At 38.7% G+C, this 11,856-nt stretch overlaps 1 protein-coding gene across 9 annotated transcripts in view; it reads right to left on the bottom strand.

Moving 5' to 3' along the window:
- Positions 1–11,856, bottom strand: part of GRIK1 (glutamate ionotropic receptor kainate type subunit 1) — a 425,622-nt gene that overhangs the window by 242,243 nt on the left and 171,523 nt on the right. The gene's annotated exons all lie outside the window — the stretch shown is intronic.

The following is an 11,856-nucleotide window of genomic DNA, read 5'->3' as shown; positions in this document are numbered from 1 at the left end:
TTATTTGTGTGAATTGAATTAAATCATTTAACTTTTCTGAGTCTCAATTCTTTATCTATATAATAAAACCTAGTCCATAATGTTGCGATAACGTTAAAAAGGTGAAGCATCTATGTAAAGTGTAAATTTACACTTATTACATAAAGTACATAATCCAAATTGTGATTTTATTATTTTTTACTATTTATTTACAGATTTCATGAATTTTGGTAGTAGTAGAGGAGTATTAGTAGGAATGGTTGTAGTGATAAGAGTTACAAAATTATATTTTATTTTTAAAAAATTTTTGGTGAAGTATAGTTGATTTACAGTGTGTGTCAGTTTCTGCTGTACAGCAAAGTGATTCAGTTCCAAATTATTTTTTAATGATGACATGTCATACACAGTGAGGAACCAGGTTAAAAGAATTAACTGGGGGGAAGATAGAACCTTTCTAATATAATTAAAATATGTATATCTGTTTCTAGTATAATGTATAAACTAGATACCTGGAGCATATTTTTTGTTTCTTCCCTCCTTCTCCTCCTTCCTTCTTTCCTTCCTTCCTTCCTTCTTTCCTTCCTTCCTTCCTCCCTTCCTTCCTTCCTTCCTCCCTCCCTTCCTTTCTCACGCACCCACTCTGCATTGACCAACTCCAACCCCTGATGCACTCTAAGGGAAAGGTAAGCCGACTGCAGGGTAAAAACACTGCCCTGGACCAGAACTTTGTGTCAAGAGTGACTGCAGGAAGCATCTGGTAGAGATGAAAGAAGTAGCTATTTTATCTGGAATTTTGAAGACTTGAGGCTCAGAACCAGAGCTAACATTTGGGGACCTAGCAGGGGTGTACAGACAACATATGGCACCAAGCCTGTTCTAAGCAACTGCTTGCGGAGACAAATTTTCTTCTAAATGTAGGACCCCAGGCAGTATGGTCGAAACTTCCTATTCTGACCAGAGTCAGTAGTGAGAGAACAGGGAGAGAGTAGAAGGAGAGAAGCACAAATTGGAAATGGTGGAAAGTGGAAAAGGAAAACCTTTTGATGGTGACTCAGATTTCAAATAAGACCAGTTGGCAAGAAAGCTTCCTCCCACCACCTGACCCTAACCTCAGCCTTTTGCACGTCACCAGTACTTATGCCACCTCCCTCTCATTCGGGGGTTGGGCCTTTCCTCCAGCTCTTCTCCCTTAAGCTGCCTCTCGGTGCCACCTTTCCCCTTCAAGGTGCCACCTTTCCCCTTGAGGCTAAAGGTTCATCATGACTTCATCTCTGTCCACTGGAGTAGGGAATGAGCATATGTGATGGTCCAGGGTCCAGGGAAACTCAACTGTGCACTCCAGAAGCCCTTCTTTGTTCCTTCCAGGCACACAGCAGCTCTGCTAATGCCTGCCAACTTAACACACCCAGTCAATGTTAGGTGCGAGAGGGTTTTTACAGCAGTGGGAAGGAATCTTTGCACGTAACTTGGTGGGTACTGCTACATCCTGATTTTTACATAGGTTACACGCAATTGAGCCAATTTATTTAATGACCTTCTAATGAACATTTGTCATATGACTATTCTTATTACTTCACATTCCAATGCCATCTAAGGGGGTTTTCACTGGAGGAAAACCCAGTTTTTCACTGCCCTCCCTACCTATGGGTATAACGTTCACAAAGTTAGTGAGCTCATGTGCACGTGGTAGTGGGTGTCATCATTTTATTTGCTTCCAAACTGACTGGCATAGTTTGTCTCAGTTGCAGAAAATCTGAATTAAAATGGTAAGCTTTCATAGTACTGGCAATAGATAATAGCCACCACAGCTAGGGCTCTTCTGAACCCATAATGCCTCCAAGGTCTCTTTAGAGTTCAAGAATATTTCAGTTTTTCTCCATCACAGCATCTTGTTCTGTGGCTGTCATTTGCCCCAACCCAAATTAATTTCTATTAGTATGATAATTCTTTCTATTCAAACATGGATTCTTGTTGCTTTCTTTTTTTTAATTTTATTGGAGTATAGTTGATTTACAATCTTGTGTTAGTTTCTTTTTTTTTCTTATTATTTTAATTAATTTTTTAAAATTTTTGGCTGTGTTTGGTCTTCGTTTCTGTGCGAGGGCTTTCTCTAGTTGCGGCAAGCGGGCGCCACTCTTCATTGCGGTGCGCGGGCCTCTCACTATCGCGGCCTCTCTTGTTGCGGAGCACAGGCTCCAGACGCGCAGGCTCAGTAGTTGTGGCTCACGGGCCCAGTTGCTCCGCGGCATGTGGGATCTTCCCAGACCAGGGCTCGAACCCGTGTCCCCTGCATTGGCAGGCAGATTCTCAACCACTGCGCCACCAGGGAAGCCCCTTGTTGCTTTTTAAAACACTTTTCTGGCTTTATTTCTAGAAAGAATTTTTAAACTTTTCTTCCTATGGATTTATGTTGCAATTGGATTTCAATTACCAAGGATCCTGGCCCCCACGTGCTCAGTTCTTCCCTAATAAATTGGATAACCTCATTGTACTAGAACTTTCTTTCAGGGAAATTTGGCTTTATTATCCATGTGATCTCCTTGGACTTTTAACTTTTCAGTAAATAGTGATCTAGTGACTTCCCTGAGATGAGGTCAGGGCTACAGAGGACTGTTACTTTGCTTTCATTAGCATGTGTCTAAACATTTAACCTTGGAATCTTATCCTTTCCAATAGCTTTTCCCATTTAGTCATTTTCCCCTAATTTAACTCTTTAGAAGAACAAAGAACTTTACTGTATTGAGGTGGATAATCAGGAAATTGTACTTATTCTTTGGCTGTAGGCTGTGAGCACAAAGGACATGTGAAAATTTGTAAAAGAGAAAATCTGTTCCTTGTCTTTGAGAAGCTTATCCTTTCTTGGAGGAGATCAAATACCCAGAAAAGAAAGGGGACTTAAAAATATTCTACAAAGCAAAATTAAAGAAAAAGTGTATGTGTATAATGCATCTGTTGCTGAGCAATAATAGGGAAGATGGTCACTTAAATGATTGGACAGAGGACTCTGCACAGGATGGCCGGAGAAGTTCATATTTGAGATGACAGGCTGCTCTAGTTCCTACTTGAATGATGTTCTTGTTAGAGGACAGCATGCCAGAGGCAAGAGCTCTTTCTCTGGTGAGTGCATGTATGTGTGTATGTGTGTGTGTGTTTATGAATTTGCATACTATCTTCTTTCATCCATTCTTAGTGGAAAAAAATATTGGCTCAGTATATGAGCTAATAACAATTTCATGATATAAATTATCTAGTTCAGTGTGAGAAATAGATACCCTTTTCTTCATTAATAATAAAATATACTTTGATTTTAAAAAAACAAAATAACCCAAATCCTTCATCTGCCTTACACAAAAAGGTAAAAGGTAATTAAGGGGAAGATTTTTTATCCCTTCGAGAAAAATCAGTTGTATACTTGGTTTCCTCAGCTTCCTGTCAAGAAAACATCTTAACTCTCCATGTGCTGAAATGTCTTAGAGGCAAACGGTATGTGCATGACATGAAGATCACACAGGCATCAACATTGGACCCTCCACAGACAGTGGGCCAGCTTAGTGAAGTCCTCTGATGTAGATGGGCTTCTTATTACTGTCAATAACCATAAATTGTCCCTACAAAACCAGAGTGTTTCACCAAGCCCCATATAGCTTCAGGGCAAAAAAAGAAGTGGGAATAAAATATAGAAAACAAATAACTCACGCTGTTCTAGAGTATAAAAACATGTTGTCAGGCTGTTTTTTAAACAAGTACCTTTAAAAATAACTCCTTTGCTTTACTAAACAGAATTTTTGATTTTGTGTACAGGTGTATGGAATTTTTCAGGTGAACAGTATGAGGGTCTGGAGGAATATTCCATGTATCTCAGAAGGGGTAATGGTGTGCATGATTGGATAATAGGATAATCTGTGCACTTATGCCTGGGTGCATATAGTATCATATGTACATTGAATAAAATCCACTTGGATCTGGATATACAAAAATCTAGATGAACCAGAAATAGCTGTTAAGATCCTTTTTTTTTTTTTTTTTTTTTGAGGGGGAAAATCCTTCAAAGTCAAGTATACTTTGCTGGGTAAACTGACTCATTACCACAACTGTACTATGCAGATAAGTCTTAGGTGTTCAGAACTGGACACTGATATGGGGACATCTCCAATGTATAAATTTGTCTGCATAGTATAATAGTCTCAATTAATCATCTCTCCTGCATAGTAAAATATCAACTGGAAACTCAGACGGATTTAAGTTTGAATGAATGGACATTGTTCACATGGATTACTACACTCTAATGAATTTAAACAGAGACGTGGATAGTACAAAACAATGGAGAAGTCCAAAATAACTGATGTGTGGCTTTGGAATGTACCTAGAGAGAGATGATCATACATATGCATCATACCTACTGAAAGAGCCCAAGGCCCAGGTAGGAGATCAAGAATGTGGAAGGAAAAGCTGAACTTCCTACAGAAATTATATGTAAAGTAGGTTTCAGAGCCAAGCAGGCAAGTGTTCAAATCCTGGTTTTTCCCACTTAGTTCAGTTACACAATATCTCAGATTACAGAATGTATTTTTCTCACCTGTGAAATGGGGAAAATCCCTACCTTGTGAGATGTCTATGAGGAATAAACACAAAAGCACTTGTCCAACCCATGGTAGTGTGATGGTCATTTTTGTACGTCAACTTGGCTAGGTTATAGTACTCAGTTATTCCATCAAGCACTAACCCGTGTTGCTGTGAAGGTATTTTATAAAGTAGGGGAGCAGAATTTGCCTACCCAAAATATGTCTCTTTGACATATTAATTATTTTAAGCTGGTTATTTTTTTAAAGAAACATGGGAAACACTCTGAAAATCAGCTAGGAATTACCGTTTTGTAAGACACATTTACATTTATATGGAACATCTCCATTTGTAAGGGTATCTCCCTGACTGTACCAGGAAGAGGAGGATGACCAAATCTCTAGGAACTCTTATCGATGGAGAAGGCAAACTTAAATCTGCATAAACAACCTTACCCTTGCTTACTGTGCTTTTCCTAGTAACCTTCCATAACTGACTCTCAACTTCCTCTTTTGTCTTTAGCTGAGGATAGTATTTAAGGTGAGGGCTTCAGCCATTTTTTTGAGTTACTCAGTTTTCTTGGGTTTCTCCTATGTATACATGTTATTAAATCTTTGTTTGATTTTCTCCTTAGTCTGTCTTATGTCAATTTAATTCTTAGACCAGCCAGAAGAACCTAGAAGGACAGAGGAAAATTTCTTCCTTCTTGACAGTAGACATCATTAGCATCTACAATCAGCTGGTTTTAAGTAAAGGGGATTATCTTCTGTAATCTGAGTGTGTCTGATCCAACTTGTAGAGAAGATTTAAAAGAAAAAGAGGTTTTTCTGAGAAAGGAGAAATTCTGCTTATGGACTGCAGTGACAGTTCCTGCCTGACAGTTTCCATCCTAAATCTATTATCATGTATCTATTTTCTTTCTTTCTTTCTTTCTTTCTTTCTTTCTTTCTTTCTTTCTTTCTTTCTTTCTTTCTTTCTTTCTTTCTTCTTTCTTTCTTTCTTTCTTTATCTATCTATCTATCTATCATCTATCTGTCATCTATCTATCTACCTGTCCATATTGGTATCTATTTACACAAGGCTAATATTATGATGGCTAAACTTAGCATTTAAGTGTATACTAAGACTTAAATTAACCAGATTGCCCTATTTCTGTGAATAACAGATGTTTGTTTTTTTAAATTTGCCAATTGATTAACTAGCACACTTTGTTAAATATAGAAAATTTGAAACATAAACAGTGACTACCTCTATGACACTGATTTTTTCCCTAGTAGATTCTTCTTTAAAAGATTGTTGGCATGAGGATAACATCATTATTTTTTCTTAAGTTCTTGCTCAAAGAGTCAGTCAATCATTGAAAACATATTGAATATCTACTAGATAATCATTCTTTCAGAGGACTTAACTTTAACCCTGGTTTTTCAACCTTGGCTCTGGTGACAGTTTTGGGCTGGATAATTCTTTGCTGTGAGGGTGGTCCTGAGATTTTGGATGCTTAGCAACATTCTTGACCTCTACCCGTTAACATCAATATCACCCCTCCCCCCGTTGTGACCACCAAAAATATCTTCAGACATTGCCATATTATCCCAAGGGGGCAAAATCACTCCCAAGTGAGAAACACTGCTTTAAACCCATGAAATAGATTGTATTTGACATGAAATGGATTGTAGGCTATCTGTGACAAACACTTCCCAGATCTTAGTGGCTTGAGACAAAAAAATTATTATTTTTTGCTCAAATTAGAGTGCAGTGAGGGTCATTATGCTGGGAAGGGGGAACATGTTCCATGTTAGAAAGCCTTCCACCTTGCAGTTGCTGGGGTCATTGGCCAGAATTTAATCAAGTGGACCCACCTAAATGCAACAAAGCCTGGGAAACAGTTGCATGCCAAGGCAGACAAGGAAAAAGGTTAGTGAGTAATAGGAAGTTTCTGTCATACAGATTATAATAAAATGAGGCCAACAGATTTAAATAAGACAGAGATTAATGTGACGGCTTTGGAAGGGATTCTCACAAAACATCATCCGAAAGGTTTACTTGCAATCAAGGAAACCAGTATTTGCTTATATGGCTCTCAACCACCGAGTAAGAATATGAATGGATGATCTCAAAGCCAGGGCCTCTGCTCAGGTCATTAGTGGGCATTTAGTGGGATACCAGAGTCTTTTCTAATCCAACATTCTCGTTGGATCTTTCAAGCCATCTCAGATCTAAGAGGGTTACATCAAAAGTGGTGCCTCTGATCTGCTTTCTCTGGATTCACATGAAGCTCAGTAAAACAACCAGGAAACAGAACAAAATAGTAAACATGTGGCTCTAATTTAGGGAGGTCTGCTAAGATGGTTACTCCACACCAGCATTGGGAAGGTGATAGATGAGCCTGATTCAGATTCTGGCTTCAGAAACAACTCTCTATGAGACCTTCAAGAATCTTCTTAACTTAAAAAGAGCTCCAGTTTTCTGATTTGTAAAATGGAAAATGCTATGCTTCCAAGATTGTTGTTAAGATTAGTTGAACAAATGTATATAAAAAACCCAGTGAATATAGTGCCTGGCACACCAGTGCTCATTTTCTAAATTTACTTCTTGCTTTTCAGCAGCCGTAGATGATATGTTACCTACAGGCTGACTGACAGACATGCAAGAATGATCAGAAGAAGAATAGAGAGAAGAAACAGAGAGAGGCTAGAAGTCAGAAACCAGAGCAAAGGAAGAGAACATAGAAACGCACATGGAGAAGTCAACTCAATTTTAGTAGAGAGTTTAGTAGAGATGGAATATCGGGCTTAATTTTAAATAGGCTGCATTCTTAAATCCTGAGAAAGAAAGAGGTCATTAGCTTTACCTGGTTTGTTCACTATGTGATCATTATGTGAGGTCAGCTCCTATTTCCTCTTTCATTTACTCGTATTTCCCCTTGGAAGACAGGCAGGGACAGATGCTAAGATTGGTATGTCCTGGACAATCTTAATAAACACACTTTCTTTTCTATAGAATTTTTAAATTCTGTGTAGCTCCAAACCAAAACTTTCAGCAGTTGTTCAAACTTTTTCAAATTGTAATAGAGGTACTACCCATATATTGGGTGTCTATAATAATCATTATGTATCTATAATAATTTTTATTATGTATCTATTCCAGTTCTTACAGCTCCCTGCATGAGAGGGATTTATTACCTTCCTGTTTTTGGGTGTGGAATAAGAAACCTAAAGACATTAAATGATTCGTCTTTGATTCTAGATTTTTTGACTTAAAGACTTCCCTGGTGGTGCAGTTGTTAAGGATCCACCTGCTAATGCAGGGCACACGGGTTCGAGCCCTGGTCTGGGAGGATCCCACATGCCGCGGAGCAACTGGGCCCGTGAGCCACAACTACTGAAGCCCGTGCACCCTAGAGACCACACGCTGCAACTACTGAGCCCACATGCTGCAACTACTGAAGCCCGCGCACCTAGAGCCCGGGGTCCGCCACAAGAGAAGCCACCGCAATGAGAAACCGGCACACAGCAACGAAGAGTAGCCTTCGCTCACCACAACTAGAGAAAGCCCGCACGCAGCAGCAAAGACCCAACGCAGCCAAAAATAAGTAAATAAATAAATAAATTTATATATATAAAAAAAGAGTGCCTTGTTCTCTTTAACATGGTTCCTGCCTGTCTCAGGTATATGCAGTGTTGTTAAGGCCTGATGTTGTTCCAGTGCATCTTCTTTTCACCTCCAACATGCTCACATTTGTGGCCTGGTTGTCAGATGACATGCCCTGGAAAACTCTCACTGATGGAGACAAGGTGGCAGGTGAGTAAAGGTGGCAATTCCCTGGGTGGCTTAATTGTGACTTAGGCATAGTATAAGCCAACAGAGTGCCAGGCCGTTAAATAAGAGACACAGGGTGTTTTCTATAACTTAAATACAAGTGAGTTTAATGATAGAGAAGGAAGATATTTTGAGTCTGACAGTGTTTAGAAACTTTCCCGTTTCACCATTAATGGTGGCACGTAATCCAATTAGTCTTTAAAAGCAATCAGCACCTCATGGGGTGGCACCATGGTGTACCGAGGTGCTTCATAGATTTTAATTCTCTCTAACAGCTTCCAACAATAAAACAGTTACTGAATTTGAAAGTCATCGGGAGTAATTCCAGTAGGTCTTGTTTATGTACCATCTTATGGAGGCTTCTCAAAACCTAGTGGCTATAGATTGAATCATTCTCTGCATTCAAAGCTGTGGATATAAGCACAGACAGAAAACTATATCTGTCAGTGACTCACACTTCATACAACATTAAGATTCAAATTTCTATTGAAAGGGATTCTAGTAATTCAGATGGAGAAATATTCCAGATTCGAAGTGATTGTGTTTGGAAATTGCAATGGAGGAAACTCCACAATTTCATGGACTGATTTAGTTTAGCAACAAGCAGCCTTCCTGTATAGCTCTTGTATGATGCTTGGTGAGTGCAAAGCAATGTCATGCCTTGGGGAATCTACTGTACTATGGGTTAGGCAATGGTCAGTTCCACAGTGAGCCCTAGGATTTGTCTAAGTTGTCAGAAAGTCCCCATTTCCCCGTGAGCACTTTGTCAGGCTGGTGTGTACCCCTTGGAGCCATACCCCTATTTCCATTGCCCATTTGGCCTTTTTCACTAGCTTCTTACCCATTCCATTTGCATTTAATTCATGCTTTGATGTGGACCTCGAAACCAGAGCCCACATTCTTAGATGTGTAAGAACCTTCAGCATTCTTTGCCACCGCAACCAGCTTGCTAGAAAGAACATAGTCCCAATGTGCAGAGTTCCAGAAAGAGAAGGTGAATACAGTGAAATACCGTTTATTTCTTTGGGGCACTAAAACCAGGTCTGCCAATTAGTCTTATTAAAGATTTAATACATGTGTTGAGAAAACATATCAAATATTATTGTATAACTTTAAACAAGAAAACCAACCCTGAAATGAAAAAGAAAACAAAACAAGACATATATACATATATATATATATATATATATATATATATATATATATATATTTCCCCAAATTTCTTATTTTTCAAGAGGATTCACTGCATGACCACTTCAAGTAAGTCTTTTAAGCTGGATTGCACTTATGCCTTTATAAGTACAGTTAGACTTTTAGAAAAGTTTCTATTACATGAAATAAAGTAAAACTGCAGTTCAACATTTTTCCACAAGGAGATTTTTGAAATGTGAAGATTTTTTTTCTTTTTTCATCTGTTCACAGTTTCCTCCATGTAATGCTCTATCCCAGTTAAGGGTACATGGTTTCTCCAGTTAACAGATAGTTTGTCTTTGGAAATTACTAATCTAAATGCCAATCTTCACATCTTTCAGAGAGACCATCATCATTGCAAGGTGCCACTATGCATAATATCCTGAGATCTCCTGAAAGGCTAATTTAAAAGAAAAATCAGACATGTACTAGAGTTAATTTTTAAAATTACAGCCTTTCTTTCATTTTTCAATTATTAATTTATCATAAAAGAAACAATGGGTCCACTGTCTCATTCGGCAAATTGCTGGGAATTACTTTTGAAGGTAAGCAGGTCACTTACAAGTTGGCCATTCTACTCTTCAATTACTACGGCTATTTAAGTAATAATTGCTACTATAATTCCACTAGAATTACAACTATGATTGGAAAAGAGATGAATAACTTTTCAGGGGCACGTATTTGTATTTCTTTGATTATCTAAGAGTCAGGAAGATGACACGTGAGTCTGTGCAGTGAGAATTGGATTTCAGTGGCACCAGGAGGACAGGGCCATCCTGAATTCACTTTGAGAGTCTCTACGAAGTCACCTTTAGACTGCACAGTAATGTTTTTCTCACAGAACTAACCAGTCCCAATTTTCTTTCTGTGTCGTTTGATTTCATTTCAAGATGAATCAATCCCCGTCGACATGTTCGGTGTAGTGCTTGGCGTGTAAGTTCGTGATGTGTCACAGGGATAGCTGAGATTATCTTCTGAAGTTCGAAGATTCTGATTTATAAGGAAAAATATAAGGCCAGATTCTTCTCCCACTTCCCCCAGACTCCTGGCTTGAACTTTCACTTCTGAGATAAACCGCCTTTCCTCCTCTAACTTAATGTCAGGTTCCTATATACTAAGGGGTCTGACTAGCCTTCAACATAAAGCCTTCAAAGTATTGGGGCTCTCTGTTCAGTGATGGTCAAATTATTTATGGTGGGTGCAAGGTGGGCTTGGGGTTAGTATTAAAGCCCTGTCTTTGTACTCTTGTCCTGCCTTTTCTCCTGTCCTAGAAGTGTCAGAGCCAGGAGGGTAAATTGAGTCTGATGGTGGAATAAGAACCAAATATATACTGCAGCTTCAGTAAAGTGTGACCTTTACATGATTGGAATTCCAAGCCCGGAAAACAAGGCATGATAAGGAGACCAGAGCAAGGCTGAGCTGGGCTGGGCTTGAGACTCCCATAACATTAAATCATTACCTTTGAATGACTGTTGCTAATACAATTGAGTAAAAAGAATTTATAGTTGTATGACTAAGGTATGCACAATTTGATTTAAATTTAATTTCTGGCTATTGATAGATTTCCAGTTGGAATGATCCCTCACTGTGGAAGCTGCCAATGTGAAATGAGATGTTCAAGAATTTATGTATTTCCTGAACATGAGGTAGATGCCAAATAAAATGTTGGTTAAATGAATAAATGGGTTAATTTTCCAAGATAGACACCAATTACTTTCCTTTTTTTTATTATTATTATTTTTAAACCAATTACTTTTAGATTCTTCTGCTCTCTTAAAGAGATGTGTACACTTTCAGGAGCATAATTGGGAGGGAGAAAGGATGCAGAGAAATATGGAATGGCTGGGGGCTCAACTAGGAACTGAAGATGATGCAGGGAATTGGTTGAGAAGACCATGTTGGGTGTCTGGGAACTGAGACAAGGCACCAGGGCTTCCTATCTTTTTATGGGTTGGCAGAATGAAGAAAGAAACATGGATGGTGAAAACATGGTCTAGGATCAAGTACCACTTTCTAGTTTAATAGCCCAGAGAAGGCACTGTTTTTCGATTGAAGTTCAGAAATGTTTACTGCCTCCTTTCCCTGACCACTGTGGCAAGAGAGCAGGGGCTTTGTAGGATAACACTGTACTAACTTCATACAGCTGCTGGGACTCTCTCTAGGCAGAGTTAATTAATATTAGTTAACAGCATAAGCATCTCCATATCCATAAAAAAGTAATTTCTCTATCGCAAAGTCATCTAAAATTTTGTGTCAGCTCAGGCTCTCCTATTTCCCCTGAATGTCATTCAAAGGGAACACCACCTA

The sequence above is a fragment of the Balaenoptera borealis genome (assembly GCF_965194805.1).
Source record: "Balaenoptera borealis genome assembly, chromosome: 5".
Taxonomy (NCBI): Eukaryota; Metazoa; Chordata; class Mammalia; order Artiodactyla; family Balaenopteridae; genus Balaenoptera; species Balaenoptera borealis.
The sequence above is the reverse complement of the archived record's forward strand: the minus strand, read 5'-3'. Positions and strand labels throughout refer to the sequence as shown.